This window comes from Typopeltis vanoorti, chromosome 9 (genome assembly GCF_054136105.1).
Source record: "Typopeltis vanoorti isolate ZY-2024b chromosome 9, IOZ_Tvanoo_1.0, whole genome shotgun sequence".
NCBI classification, from domain to species: domain Eukaryota; kingdom Metazoa; phylum Arthropoda; class Arachnida; order Uropygi; family Thelyphonidae; genus Typopeltis; species Typopeltis vanoorti.
In genome coordinates, this window is record NC_143557.1 from 12,470,692 (window position 1) to 12,490,427 (window position 19,736).

A 19,736-nucleotide genomic window follows, 5' to 3' on the forward strand; every position below is an offset into this window, starting at 1 on the left:
AAGTTCTTCTAGTTGGCGACTATATTTGAACCCCCAAGTCTTCATTTGTGCAGTCAACTGTCGTGGAGTGCAAACACCACTTCCCCTGAGCTACACAGGCTGTTTTATTTGCATAAATGTTATCAGTAACATTCATTAGAGAAATGCCTCTAATCAAAAAACCTTAAAGTCAGTTTAATTTCTCTATTTGCATATGGATATTATTTGAGTTCTCCTCCAATCCTTTGAATTTGGCCCTCTGACCAGAGATTCAGAATGATGCAGTGTAGCCACTGTAAAATAAATCCTTTTATTTTATTTTATTTATGTTGCTCCCTTTATAGCTCTATATCTGAGCAGCCTGGTTGAATATAATCTGTTCCCACTGTCTTTCCACATTTTAGGTTTTTGATGACTTTTTCTATTTCAAGTAGAAAAAGGGTTTTTCTAATGATAGATGAAGAGTTGAAGCCAAAAAGAGTAGAAGTGTACCTCAAGATGATAGATATGCAGAGGGCATTTCATTTGAGACTATTTGGTGTGAGATAGAGATCAGCAGGATGAAATATATAATTGGTTGCTGCTTTATTCCAAGGTCAGGGGGTATAAGGCTGGATATTGATGGTATGCATTGGCAAATTACATGATGAGTGAAAGTCAAGTAATTATTATGAGGGGATTTTAACTAAGGGGATATAGATTGGGAGAAGGAAAATTGTCACAAGGAAGGAAGGAAATGAGGTTTATACAGTTGATAAGAGATATCAACTGAGACAGTATGTAATGGAAAGGACAAGAGGTTTGAGAGTGGATCTGGCCATGTCATCAAAGAACATATAAATAACCAATTTATTCACACTATCTCCACTTGGGGAAAGTGATCATGTGGTCTTGACCTGGGAGATTGTAAGAAGTGAATTTCTGTTAAGAATTATGTGGATTACAGACTGGTTAACAGGGGAAGGGGTGATAGGATAGAGGTCTATGAACTTTTGAATGGATGTTATAGGGCATCATCTGATGAAATTTTTTGTTATATGGAAGTTAAGTTTGTTCACAGTCAAGAAAGGAGTAAGAGCTAGGTTTTTCTTTCACAGAGTAGTAAGTTCATCTAGTGTAAATGTATTTAAGGGAAGGTATGACAGCTGGTTTGGGTGATTTATAGCATCTCTCAATTGGGTCCTTGTCTCCCTGGAGGTCTCAGATAATAATAATAAAGAAGGGGTATATGTGGAATTACAAGGTTGGTGATTATGACAAGCTGAAAAGTCAGTTTTCCACAGAGTTATGGCATGAGAATTTGAAGGGCAGATGTTGATGGTGCATGAGAGATTAAGATCATGATCATGTGGTCTTGACCTGGGAGATTGTAAGAAGTGAATTTCTGTTAAGAATTATGTGGATTACAGACTGGTTAACAGGGGAAGGGGTGATAGGATAGAGGTCTATGAACTTTTGAATGGATGTTATAGGGCATCATCTGATGAAATTTTTTGTTATATGGAAGTTAAGTTTGTTCACAGTCAAGAAAGGAGTAAGAGCTAGGTTTTTCTTTCACAGAGTAGTAAGTTCATCTAGTGTAAATGTATTTAAGGGAAGGTATGACAGCTGGTTTGGGTGATTTATAGCATCTCTCAATTGGGTCCTTGTCTCCCTGGAGGTCTCAGATAATAATAATAAAGAAGGGGTATATGTGGAATTACAAGGTTGGTGATTATGACAAGCTGAAAAGTCAGTTTTCCACAGAGTTATGGCATGAGAATTTGAAGGGCAGATGTTGATGGTGCATGAGAGATTAAGAAAAACAGTATCAGATTGTATACTCGGAGTCAGGAGGAGAAATCAATATTAGTGTGATGGATGAATAGTATAATTAAAACAGGAGTTTCAGATAAAGAAAGGTTGTGGAGGAAGTATAATGAAAAAGGTGATCAGCAGTATAAGGTACAGGCTAGGAGGGTGGTGACCAAAGCTAATTATGTGAGGAAGCTAGCTGATGAGTCCAAAAGAAATTCTAATCAGTTCATTCATTATGTGGCAAGTAAAAGGAGGAATAACTAAAGGATGATTTTAAAAGTCTGATAGTAGGGAAGTAACAGAAGCAAATCAAGTAGTTGAATTACTTAGTGATTATTTTCAAAAGTGTATCATCTTGGTTTTGATATTGCAATGCCAAATATGTTACTGACTGATGAGATCTAGAGATAGAAGAAATAGGGATGCTTAGTATATTACAGAACCTTAATGCTAACACTGCCATAGGGTTAGATGGCATATTGACCCATGTGTTATGAGAATGTGCAAGAGAATTAGCACTTCCTCTGACCAAGCTGTTTAATTTAAACCTCAGTTCTTGTAAAGTTCTAATAGAGTGGCAAGAGAAGAAAATAATTCCACTGCATAAGGGAAGCTCAAAGACAGAAGTAACAAATTATAGGCCCATCTGTATATATCAGGAGTGGTGGTTAAGGTTTTTGAGAAATTAATAAAAATTAGAATTCAGGACTGAGTGGACAAATATGATACTTTATATGGGGGTCAATATGGTTTTGTGATCTTAGTAACTTATTTACTTTCTATAATAAAATAACAGTCGAGTTGGATAAAGAAATCTTTATTCGATAATACCGTTGGACTTTGTAAAGGCATTTGGGAGGATTCCATATGGAACGCTGCATAAAATGGAGCAAATGGGAATGAATCTGAAGCTGGAGATTTGGATTAGAGGGTGACTGATGGACAGATATCAAAGAGTGGTTAATGGAGGAGCAGGAGACGACAGGTGACTAATATACCTCAGGGCTCAGTACTTGGTCCACTGTTGTTTAATTTGTTAATTAATCATCATCAAATTCCTGATATATACCTTCAAGGGGTGTACAGCATATGATAGTAATACATGAAAAATTTACAAAATTACTAACTTCCTACTACAATTTTTCTCCAAATCAGTCTGTTACCTGTCAAGACTCCAACATTCTGAGATCTTATATTTCTATCTTCTAAGACACTTCTTACTGTATCAATCCACCTATATCTTGGTCTTCCTCTGGGTCTTTTTTCCTGCCAGCCTGGCAGAGAGCACTATTTTCATTGTCTTTGTCTTGTTATTGCTGATCTTTATACCATATCTATTAAAACAGTTATTCAATTTAATCAGAGCATCTTGTAGACTTGTACATATTTATTTAGAAGAATAACATCATCTGCATAAAGCAAAGAGCTGAGATTAACATTTCCAATTTTGATATCAGGTTTAATGCCACTTTCCTTCATAACGTGATCCATATAGATAATGAATAACAGAGGGGATAATGTACATCGTTGTCTGACACTAAATTTAACAGTAAACCATCTTCCTGTATTTCCTTCAATTCTAATTGCTGATTTACAACTCAGGTAAAGACTAAGTATTACTTGATATAATTCCCCATTCTTTTCCAAATGTACAAAACTTAAGTACAGATTTTTTTATATTCCCATGATTATACAACTATTTGTTGTAAAGTGAAAATCTGATCCTGACAACCTCTATTTGGCCTGAATTCAGCTTGTTCTTCAAGCTTTTCTTCCACAATCCTTGTCAACCGTTTTTCAAGTATGCTTGCATGTATCTTACCAACAACACTCAGCAGAGAAATACCTCTGGCCTTCTGGAACTATGCAGTGCACCCACTGTAAGACTTTTATACTTCCATACTTGAGCATTTTTGGTCGAATATCATCCACTCCTCTTGCCTTTGACATTTCAGGCATTTTATGACTTTTTCTGCTTCAAGTTTGAATATGTATTCCTGACTGCATGCCTGGTCAGTGGTTTTTTACCGCTGTTCTGTCATCACTGCTAGTTTCATTTAGCAATTTTTCGAAGTAATTATTCCATACATCTTCCATACTGTCACCTTTATCATCCCTAATTCTTTCTACAGCCTTACTTCTATTTCTGAGCTCCTTGAACAACCTCCAGAATATCTTGCTGCCTTTATATTTATTTTCTATGTTCTTACCAAAGCCTTTCCATGACTTTTGTTTAGCTAGGGTTTACACAGTGTTTAGCTTTCTTACATTTATTATTATTATTTCGGGCGACTCCAGGAGTCCTTAGACTCATCGAGGGAGGCCCTAAACATCATGTCCACACAACTATGCGATTACATTCTCACAGTATCTATCATACCGTGTCTTGAACTCGTTCACCGTCATAGCACCCACAACAGACTCAGGCAGCTTATTCCACTCATTTACCCCTCTAAAAGTAAAGAACCCAGCTCTAACACCCCTGCTAACCACACTCTTGCCCAGCTTCCATAGGTGTCCCCTAGTTCTCCCACCACCAGTCCTGATCTCAAAAATATCCTCTGAATTAATCCTATAGAATCCCTTTAGCAATTTGAATGTCTCAATCATATCTCCCCTCCTCCGCCTATCAACTAGTTTCTGCAACCCACAAATCTTCAACCTGTTCTCATATGGTTCATTCCATAGACCTGTTATCATCTTCGTCACTCGCCTCTGGATCCTCTCCACCTCCTCCCCATCAAGAAGGAACCGAGGTGACCAAATCTGGGCACGGTAGTCGAGATGAGGTCTTATCAATGCTCGGTAGAGAGGAACAATAACTTGCTTGTCTCTGCTCGTCAAGGTATTTTTCAACAACCAAGTGAGTTGATGAGCTGATTTAGCTACTTTTGCAGTGTGCCCCCTAAACTTCATCTCCCTATCCACCAACACTCCCAAGTCCCTGGCCTCATCAATCTCTTGGAGTACAGTTCCACCAATGTGGTATACTGCTGCTAATCTTTTCACCCAAAAATGCATAACCTTACATTTTGTCACATTAAATTGACTCTGTTAAATTTGTCTCTGTATTCTTAAGAGCACAAGCTGACTTATTTGCCAGGAACTTTTGATATGCTTTCTTCTTTTCTTTCACTGCCTCTTTAACTTCTTGTGTCCACTATGGAGTTCTGATTTTTCTATCCTTCTTGTGTGCACTATGGAGTTCTGATTTTTCTATCCTTACAGATAACCTCAACATATGCCACTCTGGCTGAATTAATCAGTGTTTTCTTCAGGGCTTGCCGCTGTATCTCCAAGGTTTGGTTCCTGTTCTCAAACTCTTTCATTTTTTCTTCAATAATGTTTGTGTATTTTAGTCTGTAGTTCACATCTGCTCAGCTTTTATTCGCTTTAAAACTTTCTTACATGTTTGTCTTTTAAAAATTTTATCCTGCTTAAGACTAAATGGTGATCACCTTCCAATTTCAAATCCTCTAACATACACTCTAGTGTCCTGCACCACTGAGAAAACATCACTATCAAGAATAACATAGTCAATGAGACTTCTTATTCCCTGCCTTTTCTCTCCATGTGAATTTGTGGACATTTTTCTGTTGGAACATTGTGTTAGTAATAACCATTGCATATCCTTAGCAGAAATCCAACAGTATTTGCCATTATTATTAGCTTTGCTATTTTCTCCAAATTTTCCCAAAATATTTTTGTTTGTCTGACAATCATTTCCTACTCTACTATTTAGATCCCCTGACAAGGACCAATTTTTTCCTTTTCATGTCAGTTGCTTTCTCTAAAGCCTCAGAAAATTCCTCCACTTCTACCTTAGTAGAACTTCTGTGGGATCATAGGCACAAGTAAGTAATTGTCCAGTTCTTTATTCTCATATTTGCCCACATCACTCTACTTGAGACTGCCTGCCATTCAAGAAAATTAGCCTCATATTTAGTGAGGCTAATTTTCTTGGATGGCTTGGAAATTCTATGGCTACTCCTTCTTTTCCTTGATTCTTACTGCCTGAATATAACATTTTGTATTTATTGCTCAGGAATATCTTACCAGTTTTTGCCTTTTTTGTTTCAGTCATACCTATTATGCCAATCTGGTACTTACCCAATTCCTCAGCTAGTTCCATTTCTTTGCCATTCAGGCTTCTTGTGTTGATAGTACCGATCTTGAACTCTGATGTTGAATTTGGGTGAGTTTTAGGATTTGTTCCAGTAGCTGATTTTTCGCTGTTTGCCCTGGTTCCCTGGCAAAAACAACTGTCTCCTTGTTTAACCGGGTGATGCCTCAGCCAGCATGAAATTTTGTCATGTTGTACAATCATTTTATGTTTTGGTTTAAGCCAATAAGAATACAATTTGGTCGGCTAAATCCCAAATTGCCAGCACATCGGCATTCCTTCAGTATCCAGTAGATAGCTAACAGGGTGCACCACGAGAAGGTGAGGATTGGACATCATTTCTCTGCATTCCTTTAAAGGCTATGTGGAGGTATCCTCTCAGTTATATAGTTTTGTCCCTTAAGCACCCCTTGTTCATTAATTATGTTGGAAATGATTTGAAATAATAAATATCTACTCGTTTGCGCAGTTGGGAAGAGCAGTAGTCAATGATGGTGATATAGATATCTTGCAGGATGACTTAAATATATTGGCAATATGGGTAAAGATAAATGGCTGTTTAGTTTAATGTTGGTTATGTGTAAGGTGATGCACTTCTGGAGGATGAGATCACAGAACTTCAAGAAGTCGACGAGGCAAGTGATTTCGCTGTTATTGTGGACAGTGAACTTAAGTTTGGACAGCATATTGCAAAGTTAGCCAAAACAGTAGATCAAATTACATGGTTGTTGAAAAACACACTGTCAAGCGTGGATAGGGAAGTTATTATCCTACTTTATAAGGCAATTAATAATGTCACATGCGGATAAGGCAATTAATAATGTCACATGTGAACTATTGCATACAGATCTGGTCACCTGGTTTCCTTGGTGATGAAGAAGTGGTGGAGAAGATCCCGTGGTGAGTGACAAAGATTATTGCAGGTTTGTGAAATATATTTAATGAGGAAAGTTTTGAAGGTCTTTGGGTTCCAAAAACTAGCTGATAGGCAGAGAGGAGATATGATAGAAGCATGGATGTCTAGAGAAAATTTTCCAGGGAAGGTGCAAAGCTTGGAGACAAATAATTACATCAATGAATTTTTATTTAATTATTTAATTTTTTTTTTTTTTCACAAATAGATCCTGTGGGGTGACAAGTGCCCCATATTTCCCCAGCCCTGCGGATGCTCATGGAAAAAAGTATATAAGTTATTAAAGGGGTTTTATAGGATTGATACTGATAACTTTTTTCTGTACAGTGCAGGAAGAGAGAAAGAACGAGGGGTCATCCTTAGAAATTGTGTTAGTGTGGTTAACAAGTGTGTTAGGACTAGATTTTTTTGCTTGGAGGGTGGTGAATGTGTGTAACGTGTTATGGGTGCTTGGTCTGTTAATCAGTTTGAGGTGAAGTATGATAGGTATTGTGTGGTTAATTCTCCCATGATGAGTCTTCTGACTCCATGGAGCCACAATTTTTTTTTTTTTTTAAAAACTTTATCATGTCTTGCATATATATAATAATTACATCATTGAAATTATAAAAATTACATACATATAATATAATAATAGTATTTTTTTTAATTCAATAGTTTTTTTATTATTAAAATTATGATTATATATTATGCATTTTGTTAATGAATTTCATACAAAGTTTCCGTTTTTGTATAATGTATTAATAATAGTTACTGTAAATCGTAATTTATAGTTATAGTTGAATAAGATTAAATTTTTTTAAACATATTCATAGTATAAACAATAAGTTATATATATATTTTTACAATTTTTGTTTTAATGTATGTAATTACAGCACTTCAATGTAACAAAAGGAGTTTTATTTTCTTTCTTTGCAATGTTTCAGCTTGCATCCTTGAAGCTTTTTAGTAAGCTTATCTGAGGATGATACCAGTTATTTTTTTTATTGATTTGATTGCTGGAAGTAGGGTGTTTGCGAGTTGAAATGAATGATCTGAAAGGTCTCTTCAAAGTGAAATTGCCGATATATTCTGGTGTTATTATATCTGTCTGATGGTTCACATTCATTTTTTGTTGTGGTCTTCTTTTTGAATTAATTAGGAGTCTTTTTTTTTTTCACTGTGGCAGCCTTTCTATTCTACGTCTTCTGAGCTTTTGATTTATGTTGGCTTTGAAGTTTGTGGCTTCCTTAAGAATATCTTGGCATCTCTGAGCCAAAAAAAAAGTGGTAATTTTTTTCTGTTTTTGCTTTTCTTGCTTGGTATACAACAGATTATGGTTGAATGGTGTTAAATATTCAGATAGAAAGATTGGTGTATTGTCTTGCAATGCAATCAAGTCCTTGATAACTGTTTTTTTCTGTCTTCTGGCATTTGGGATTGTTCCTTGTGGACTTGCTTGTAAGACGAACTATGACTAGTGTGGGCCATAGCAAACCTTGTTTTTTTGCTCTTCCTGGGAATCTGGTTTATGATCTGAATGTCATTATGCTGTAGTAGGATGTCTATTGCAGGGCCTAATTTTAAAACTATGTCTGAGGTTTTCTGTAGGTGCAACCTACAGAAAACCTCAGACATAGTTTTAAAATTAGTTTATGACAAGATCTTTTTTTTTTATGTCATTAGTTTATGACAAGACCTTGCGTTTATGACAAGATCTTTTTTATGTTGTTTCTGGTTTAAATGTTCGTATTGTAGTTTTAGGGAATTAAGTTCTTGATGGAGTTCGGATGTCTCTTTCATCAAATTATGTTGCCTGTCAGTTAGTATGTTAACACTAATTTTGATGTCTTTTACTGTTTGCAAGACTTCTTCCACTGCTAAATTATTATGTTTTTCCAAACCCTCATATTTGCTAGATTTTTTTTTTGTTCTTTGTTCATTCTGTTTATCAAAGAGTTCTTGCCCAAGATCTACTAAGCTGGCTTTTATAGTCTCTAGACTGTTTTCTATTAGTATATTTAAATAGTTCAAATTATAGGACTCACCTGTGTTTTTTTGTCTGTTCAGTTCGTAGTCTCATTGTGCCTCCAATATAATCGGCTGCACCGTAGGTGGCTGCATTTCTTTGTTCTCCCTGCAGATTAGGCACTTCCATTCCTTGCGTGTTGCATTGGATTTACGTTGCCTGGTTGTTTCTGGAAAGCCGGCACATGTAAAGTGTAGATTCCTATGGCATTTCTTACAGGTTATGATTTCCCTTGGACGATAAATCCTCCAGGCATTTGATGCACTTCATTACTCACCTTTTTTCCCTTGAGCAACTGCACTGTGACTGTAAAGATGCCAGCGTCCTTTGTTCTTCACTTGTTGTTTATCACAATCCTCTGTGTTCAATTTTCAGCACTCAAAATGTGGATTCTTCTTTGCCAATTTTGGTGAATTTTATATCACTATCTTCAGCGTGACAAGTACAATTACTTGGGAATACTTTCAAATTAAAAAAGGAGATAGAACTAATTTAAAAGTATAAAAAATATGGGAGAGCAGCGATATCACCATGTGCCCGTTCATGTACTACACAGCGCCCTGATAATAATAATAATAAGCATTGATATGTATTCCTGATTGCATTCCTGTTGGGTGTTTTCTACCATCATACTGTCACTGCCTTTTCATTTAGCAGTCTATCAAATGAATTACTCCAGACATCTAGAATATCTTTATCTCCAGTTTTCATATTACTTTATCATTTCTGATAGCTTTTACAATATTTGTTCTTCTATTTATTGTTATTATTGTTATTATTTTGACACCTCCAGGGAGTCCAAAGACTCATCGAGGGAGAGTGTGCCGATAGCATCGAACGATTGGTCCCCTTCCAACTACTAACCGCTCAAACTTACTTAACTGAGCCATTAGTAGCAGAGGCTCTACCAATCGACCAACATTCGCCGGCTTTTTCAATAGATTTCAGATTATTTTGCCACCTTCCTGATATTCTTTTTTTGGTATTCTTACCAAATTCTTACATGGGATTCTTACCAAAGTGTTCCCATGACTTTTGTTTACCTAGTTTTACACAGTACTTTTTTTTTTTTTTTTCTCTGTATTTTCTAAGACCATAAGCCGACTTGATTGCTAGAAATGTTTGATACACTTTTTTCTTTTCCTTGACTGCCTGTAATTTTCTGAGTCCACCATGAAGTTATTTTTCTGTCCTTTCCAACATCCTCACCACATACTTCTCTGGCTGAAACAATGTTTTGCTTAGAGTTTTCTACTGAATCTCCAACGTTTGGTTCTTGTTTTCATTTTCTTTCATTTTTTCTTTAATAATATTTGAGTCTACAGTTCACCCCTGAAAGATGCTCAGCGTTGATTCATTTTAAAATTAACTTGTTCTTCTTTTCAATGTAAAATTCAGTTTTATTTTGCTTTAAAACTGAATGGTGATCACTTCTAATTTCAAATCATCTCTTTACTTGTGCCATGAACTAGTGGGAAAACTTCCTTGTCATCATTACCATAGTCGGTGAGGTTTTTTTTTATTTCTTGCAACTTCTCTCCGTGTGAATTTCTGCATGTTTTTATGTTGGAGCCTGGCGTTAGTAATAACCAGTCCATATCCCAAATGGAAATCCAGCAGGTACTTAGCTTTGCCTGTTTTCTTTAGATTTTCCAAGAACATTACTGTATGTGATAATCATTTCCAACTTTGCTGTTTAGATTTTCAACAAGGACTAACTTTTTCATTTGTGTTGTGTCAGCCCTTCTCTAATTCCTCAAAGAATTCCATGATTTCTTCCTTTGTAGAAATTCTGTGGTATAGGCACAAGTAAGTCTCATTGTTCAGTTTCCTATTCTGATATTATTATTAAAATCTGACCACCATGGATTCAGAGACTCATAGTGGAAGGTGCATACTAACACATATAAAGCTTATCTAACCATGCATTGAACTGATTCAGTTTTTGTCTGCATTCACAACAGATTCAGGCAATGCATTCCACTCTCCATGCAAAGATCCTACTCCTCACTGTTTTCTTCACACCCTCCTTATATTCCCTTCGCATAAGCACCTTTTCGTAGTGAATGCAGCCTCCCATTGATGGTACTGGTCATTTTCGTTCTTCCTCATTTTCGTTGCTTTTCTTCCTGTATTCTTTGCTCTACTTCTCCTGAGTCTTTTTTTTTGGCAGAAGGATGCTGGAATCCAGCATCCTTCTGCCACGTTTGCCATATAGTGCAGTTTGTGGACATCTGGAAAGGTGGGATTCTGGTTGTCTTGCACTACTTTGGCAAGACAGGTTGTCCTGGATATCCTGGCCAGGATATCACTCTTTCACCCCATGGTCTGGGGGCAAGACTTGCTGGAGCTAGTGTAGTGTTTGAGGCAGCCCTGATGTTCCACTCCTGAGTGTAGTTATTGCTTGCTGGTCAGGCATCCATGTGTGGCTCTGTAATGGGTGGGGAGCTTTGGCAGAAACAAAAAAAAAACTCCTTGAGCATGATTCCTACATCCTCAGATATTTCATTGGTCCTAACAAGGTTAAACAAGTACTAATACCAAAAATATATCAGTTGATAACAGCAGTAAGAAACAAAAGATGTGATACAAATATAAACGTACCAGTTTTTCTGATCATACATGCAACAGGTTAAAAGCCAGTTCAGAAAATGTTTCTTCTTTATTCAAAACAGTTTAGGACTGGCAGGCTTTCCAAAAACAGTTACGAAAATAGGTTCTGGCGATTTCCTTGTAGAAACATCATCAGCACTGAAATCGCTAAAAAATAACAAGAACCTAATTATTACAGAAGCTGACAAAGGGAAGGCTGTAGTCATTCAAGACAGAAGAGAATACGAGAGAAAAATATCACTGTTACTCCGCAACTATTCGACTTATAGGTCCCTCACTTTAGATCCTACTGGTAGTCAAATAAAAATGCTTAATGCCCTTAGAAAAAATATCGATATGGGATGAAGATAAAAAGAAAACACTAAAGACCTCCTTCGGACACCCACCAAGATTATATGGTCTTCCAAAAGTACATAAGCCAGGAATTCCATTAAGACCGGTTGTAGACTGTATAGGTTGTCCCACTTACAAAATATCAAAATTTCTGTCAAATTTACTCACTTCTTCAACTAGAAGAACTGCTACATATATAAAAAAAATTCTGTGGACTTCAGAAATAAAATTTCCGATCTGCATCTAGATGATTCGGAGATTATGAATAGTCTAGATGTTGTTTCGCTATTTACGAATGTTCCGTTGGTGGACAGCATAGAATTACTACACCAAGAATTTCCTCTAGACATTGTCAAATTATTTGAATTTGTAATAAAGTCCGGTTATTTTTCCTTCAAAAACTAGTTATACAAACAAATCGAAGGGACAGCAATGGGTAATCCAATATCTCCTGCTATTGCCAACTACTTCATGGAGCATTTCGAACAGTGTATCTTTGACAACATTACACCCAGACCTAGCATTTGGTTCAGATATGTGGACGACATTTTTGTCATATGGAAGGGCATCTCAGAAGAACTACAACAGTTTCTCTCAAAATTTAATGCACTTCATCCAAGGATCCAGTTCACCCTAGAAGTAAATAAGCAGTTAGCCTTTCTAGGCCTCTTGATCCTTTGCCAACCAGATGGTTATCTACAATTCACAGTCTATAGGAAAGAGACTCATACAGGCCAGTACGTCCACGCTGAATCACATCACCATCTCAGCCAAAAGGCAGGTACTATAAAAACACTAGTTCATAGAGCCAACTCCTTTTGTTCTTCAGAAGAACTTTTACAAAAAGAATTACAGTAATTACAGTATATTAATTCCTCCTTCATATCCAATGGCTATAAAAAGTCCTTCATAAAAAGAGCTTTAAGTAGTCGTGCTCCAGCATCCTCTTCAAGCACAGAAGAACCTACATGTATACCTATCCCCTATGTACACGGAGTTAGTGAACGCATAGCTAAGGTGGTAAAACCACTAAATATCTATGTGGCTTTTCGACCCATCAGAAAAATCTCCACATTCCTAATGTCTCCAAAGGACAAGCTCCCACATCTCAGCTATCCAGGTGTCTACCAGATTCCCTGCTCGTGTGGATTATCATATTTTGGACAAACAGGAAGATCTGCTCAGGTCCGGTTAGAAGAAGACCAGTCGTACATCCAGTACCTTGAACCCGAACTGTCTGGAATTGCAGAACATGCCATCAACACCAGACATAGAGTTAAGTGGAACAAGACAAAAGTCATTCACAAAAGTCGGTTCCTAATGGAACGGCTATACAAAGAAACATGTGAAACATTACTTCACTCCCCTAACCTAAACAGATCCGATGGTCTACGTCTTTCCCCCTTGTGGGAGATAGTACTTTATAAAGCAGCAAATCTTTCCTAACATATAATTGTATACACACATATATATATTTATATATAAAAAAAAAAAATATATATATATATATATATGTTTATAATTATGATTGAATAATTAAATAAATTTAGGAAATTTAACCTTAGCTACTTAGGTGGTGCTTCGTGAATATAACAGTTATTGTTTAATTAGCCTTGTACCTGTACTGATGATGCCTGTGACACTCAGGTGAAAATTCTACGAATAAAGAATAATTTATGTGAGTTAATTCCATTATTATAATAGTTAGTATTATAATATTAATTCCGTTAAATAATAGAGTAGGAAGCACTGGATTACTCCCTAATCCAGTGCTTCCCAAACTTATGGATGCCAAGGCCCCCTTTGGAAAAATTAAAATATTTCTTGCCCCCCCCCACATCGGAAAAAAATTGTATTACAGACATATATTATTATACTGTTTATTGTATTTATATTCAAGATCTTGGTTTGTAATCTTTTTTGTGTTTCTTATCAATACCTTTGAAACGAAACATATGAATAAACATATATTTACTAATATTCATTAATCACCGAAATACGCAAGAAGCAAAATTCGTTAACCAACACCAATGTGTGATTTTTTCCATTAAAATATAAAAAAGAACAAAAAAGAAATGATAAATAATAACAATTAAATACATTTCTTTTAAGATTAAAAAAAATGTACTTAGTCTTAAAACATTTTAAATTTGTTTTCATTATTTCACGGCTCCCCTCAACAAAACTTATGGCCCCCAAGGGGGCAGTGGCCCACAGTTTGGGAAGCGCTGCCGTAATCCACTAAGATGCTTCCACTGTCAGAAATATTGACATACCCAAACTGTCTGTAGTGGCTCTACCATCTATACCTGATGTGTGGTAGTAAAGAGTATGTTAAGAAATCTTGCTCTTCAAAGAAAGCTGAATGTGTCAACTGTCAGAGAGATCATCCAACTTACTCCTCTGCATGTGAGAAGTGGAAAGATGAAAGAGAAATACAAAATATTAAACCAGAATAAAATATATATCAGGATGCAAAAAGGAAGTTAGTCACCACATCTGTCCTGATATCCTCTTATGCTGAGAAGGTGGCAGTTAAAAAAAAAAAAATGTCAAGCAACTGAAATTCTGATAATTTCACCACACTTGAATTTTATGGTTGTTGGTGCTTCTCTGTTGAGCATTAATCACATAACATACAGTCTCATTCCAGAAACAGTTCCAACAATGGTTCCATTTAATGAGAACCCACTTTTCAAAAAAATTTTGGTAATGATATCACTTAATGATAAACCTCCAGACATTCTCACTGAAAAAATGGATACCTTGATATCCACTGAAGTCAATTAAACTTATAAACTGATTTACAACAGATGTATAATTTTTTATTTTATTTTATTATATTATTCCAGAGGAAGAGAAAGATATTGGCCTTCCTTTCTTCCCAAAACCAGTTGATAGCTATAAACCTGATAAAAGTAATTCTTAAACCTCCCAGATATCTTAAAAGTCTACAAAGCCAAAACAATAAGGAAATTTTTACAGTGGAATTGTCATGGATTTCAAAAGATTATCGATAATATTAAAGATTTTGCTGCAGAAACAGATGCCTTTCGGTTTCTGTTAGCATGAAACATTTAAAACCTAGCGCGGACCCTACCTTAAAGAATTTCACTGTTGTATGCCAGGACAGAACTGGAGTTAGTCCTGCTCATGGTGGAGTAGCTATCCTTGCATGCAGTCGGCTCTGGAAGCAGTAGCGATTTGCTTATCTGTGGGATATTTTATTACATTGTGTTCAGTTTATTTACCACTGGGTTATTAGATAAATGAAATGGAATTTGATAATCTAATATTGCAACTGCCTGAGCCTATACTTCTTATAGGTCACTTTAATGGACACAACATTTTGTGGGGTAGTGCTAACACAAATGGATGTGGTTGTATCATTGAGCGAGTCCTTGACAATAATAACCTCTCCCTTTTGAATAATGGACTTGATACTTTCTTCCATATGCCTATCCACTCATATTCTGCAGTAGATTTTACAATCTTCTGCCTTGCCATATTTTCACTGCTCGCATTTGTTGAAGGACTCATTAAAAGAAGTGATAATTTTCTTGTTCTTTGCATTTCTTCATAGGAATCATACTATATCACATGGATGGCTATGTGAAAAATGGACCAGGTTGACTGGAATACCTTTTACCATCTGCCAAATTTAATGCTGATATAATCAGCATTAAATTTGGCAGATGGTAAAAGGCATTCAGACACCTGTCAGTGAAGCAGTCAAGTATGTAACAGATTACATTGTCTAGGCATTAACAGCCTCATTTCCAAAAACATCATCTCAAGTCTCACTCTATTCAAAATCTTGGTGGAACCCAGAGTGCCAGGCAGCCAATTTTAAAAGATGAAGACAGAGCATAGAGTATATTTTATAGATACCCCACCACATCAAACTTAATAGTTTGAAATGTGCTCGGACCAAAGCACACTATGTGAGATTCCAGAGTCAAAAACAATCTTGGATTCATTTTACCCCATTGATTACTCAAACAACTAGTGCAAAAATTGTATGGGAGAAAATCCAGAAAATGAAAGGTAGATACAGAACCCACTGCTTGTGTACCTTAGACCAGAATCAATATGTGTTGCTGATTCCAAAGCTGTTGCTGACACTTTTGGAGAAAATTTTGCCAGAATCTCAGCAACAGCTTCACATCTTTCTGAATTTTTAATATTGAAAAAGCAGTGAGAGAAACAGTAGCAGCATTTTTTCTACCATTGGGTTTGAGTCATTTGTTTAGATGGAACTAAAAATAGCTCTTTTATGTCGCACCCTAGTGCATTAAGGCCTGATGAAATCCATTATGAAATAGTAAAAAAGTTTTTTTTTTATTACTTCAACAAGCAATCGATTGTCTCTCTTCATGTGTTTTAGTAATGGGTTTAAATTTTCAGTTGAAAAAAACTCTGTGTACACTTCTGCCTAAAACGCATTCTTTACCTAGATCCTGTATTAAGAATGGGATAAACTGTTATTCTAGTAGCAAATGAAGCCAAATTCTTGAGACTCGTATTTGACATAAAACTTACATTCATTGCACACATTCGTCAACTAAGGAGAAAGATGCAAGCGAGGCTTGAATCTTCATCACTATCCTCTACTGTGTTCCGCGAGAAGTTCTCCTGGAATTTGTCATTTTAGTTTTCTAATCATTTTTCACGAATAAATATTTCATAGTGGAAATATTCTGAGGAGAATAATATTCGTCAATATTTCGAAAAGCTCAGACCCAGAATGCCTAATAACATCTGTGTAGCAAATGTTAGTGACCAAGCTGTGTATTTTTAAACATGGAAGTATTCATGAATTATCGTTAATTTTCACACATCGAAACCTTTCAACATTTGGGAAAGGGAATACCGCGGTATACGCTGTATACCGGTTATAAAAATTGCCTGGAAGCCGATTATAACAATGGGCAGCGTATCCTCTGTTCTCAAAACTGAAGGAAAATAATATCTGTGTAGCAAATATCAGTGACCAAGTGGCATATTTTTAAACATGGAGATATTCATGAATTATCATTAATTTTCACACATCAAACCTTTCAACATTTGGGAAAGGGAATACCGCTGTTTATGACCAGTCATTAAAATTGCCTGGAAGCCGATTATAACAATGGGCAGTGTATCCTCTGTCCTCAAAACTGAAGGAAAATGACATCTGTGTAGCAAATATCAATGACAAAGCTGCATATTTTTAAACATGGAAATATTCATGAATTATCATTAATTTTCACAATCGAAATCTTTCAACAATCAAGAAAGAGAATACTGCTGTTTATGACCGATCGTAAAAATTGCCTGCAAGCCGATTACAGCAATGGGCGGCATATCCTGTGTTCTCAAACTGAAAGAAATAACATCTGTGTTGCAAATGTTAGTGACCAATCAGCAAGGAAGTATAAAGAAAAGTTTTCCACTGAAATTGAAGATCAAGGTAGTCTGTATTCGGTTCTCTAATCTAGTAATACTGAATACTTCCTTCGCAAGTTCGTATTGTAGTGTGTATGTGTTTGTTTCGAAACTGGAGTGCCGTGATTTTTAAAAGTAATTGGCCTACAGATTTAAATTTTAATATGAATAAGAGACAAGGGACTTTGTTTAATTTGGTATTAAGATATCTCATATTGAAGGTGTTTGTGACACAACAAATAGTGATTCATCTGCCTCAAGCCTACAGACCGATCTCCAGGATGTACAAAAGGGGGGTGGTCCTACCAGCACACAAGAGTAAAAAGTCTTCATTCACTTCTAAGTCATTCACTTTTAATATTATAAATTTTTGGTGATCAGAATGGGATATGTCAATAAAAATCAGCACAAATCAATTTAGTGATGTTTATGTTTAATTGATGTTTAATTAATTATTAATTAATAATAAAAATCAGCTAAATTAACAGTTAATTATTAATTAATACATTACAAAATAACCAAGGTGTTCCGTGAAAATTTCAGGATTTGTGAAGTGTTCCGTCATAGGAAAAGTTTGGGAAATGCTGCTCTACTGAATGAGATGCTGATTGATCTTCATTTTTATTATGCACTTATGCATTCAAAGCTGGATTATAGGTCTCAAGTCTTTGCTTTGGTAAGGCAGATAGTTACGGATGCCTCTCGCACATCTTCCATGCCTTTATGTTGAGGTAAATAAACCAGCTCTATCGCTTAGAAAAAGTTCTCTCTTATCTATGTTCTAAAAATAGTCTTTCCCAGAGCATCCTATATGGACTAGTCTCTTTTCTGTATTTCAGGAGGCTCAGTATCACACATTTCAGACTGCCATATGTAAACACCAAACATAATAAGCATTCCTGCATGGCAGGTTTGCACTCCATCCAGCAACCTCTCACTTTGTCAATTACAAGTCTCATACACCATCTCATCATCATCTTCTTCACTATCTTATTTCACCTTTCTTTATCAAGTGCACAGTGTGGTAGTTTTTGTACACCATCCCATACCATTCCTTTATGTTGTCTATCCATTCTCTGTATGGGCTACCTCTTCTGTTCACACCATCCATAATACCAAACACGAATGTCTTTATCTTTCGGTCCTCACTCATTCTGCAGATGTGTCCAAATAATTGCAGCTTCCGTTTTATAATCTTCTGCATTAGATTCTCATTTGGTTGTATCTTCCGATAGAGTTCTTCATTTGTGACTTTCTGTACCCATTCTATTCTTAGAATCTTCCTGTAACAAGTTCTTTCAAATGTCAAAATTCTTTTTCTTGATTCCTTATTTGTTACCTATGTTTCAGATCCATACAGTACACCACTAAAGATGCATGTTTCCAGCACTCTTAGTTTTGTTTGGAGGCTGATCACTTTACTTTTCCAGATGTTACCTATGGCCTTCAGATTTGTTCTTCCCTTTGCAATGGATAAAGAAAGGTGGAAGATGATAGTGATGAGATGATGGTGTATGAGACTTGTAATTGACAAAGTGAGAGGTTGCTGGATGGAGTGCAGACCTGCCATGCAGGAATGCTATTATGTTTGGTGTTTACATATGGCAGTCTGATATGTGTGATACTGAGCCTCCTGACATACAGAAAAGAGACTAGTCCATAGGATGCTCTGGGAAAGACTATTTTTAGAGCATAGTTAAGAGAGAACTTTTTCTAAGTGATAGAGCTGGTTTATTTACATCAACATAAAGGCATGGGAGATGTGTGAGAGGCACCAGTAACTATCTGCCTTCTCAAAGCAAAGACTTGAGCCCTATAATTCAGCTTTGAATGTATAAGTGCATAATAAAAATGAAGATCGATCAGCATCTCATTCAGTAGAGGATAGTGATGAAGATTCAACCCTTTCTTGCACTTTCTCCTTAGTTGACGAATGTGTGCAAGGAATGTAAGTTTTCTCTCAAATATGATCTTTATTTCTTTTTTACAGTCCAAATCATGTCATTTTACTTCTTAAATACAGTAAACCCTCAATTTTACAGACCTCGATTTAACGTCCAAAATTTCCCGTCCACATGTCACATGAAAATTAACATCCTGTTAATTTTAAAATGCTTTAAACCAAGATTTGCTTATAATTAAATTAACAGGTTTTTTTTTTATATTAATTTCCTGTTATTTTTAACAAATTTCGGTGAATAGGCCATCATATGTTGGAAAAACACTGTAGTATGTAAAGCTTATTTTCGGAAAAATGTTTGTTTATTTCGATATAGATCGTAGATTTGTTTTTTAGAGTCTCAAAACTATGATGAGGTTATAAGCAATAATTCGGAAAATCTACTTTGTTATATAACCGACTTTCGGATTTAACGGACTCGCTCAAATTAGTCCATTATATCTAGGTTTTACTGTATGTGAATTTTTTTACATTTCTACGTTACTACATACATACATTGGGTATATAGATGCTAATGACTTAATATCATTTGCCTTTGTATCTCATAATACAATGCAAGTGTCCTTATGGACATGCATAACAC

General features: G+C 35.9%; 1 protein-coding gene across 3 annotated transcripts in view; it reads left to right on the forward strand.

Annotated features, from left to right (window-relative positions):
• Positions 1-19,736, forward strand: part of LOC150102888 (uncharacterized) — a 327,651-nt gene that overhangs the window by 15,053 nt on the left and 292,862 nt on the right. The window contains exon 2 of one of the 3 annotated variants that reach the window (XM_090398188.1): positions 13,378-13,444. The exons of the other annotated variants lie outside the window; for them this stretch is intronic. The gene's annotated coding sequence lies outside the window, so the exon portion shown is untranslated. The remainder of the gene's footprint in view (positions 1-13,377; positions 13,445-19,736) is intronic. 3 annotated transcript variants of the gene reach the window in all.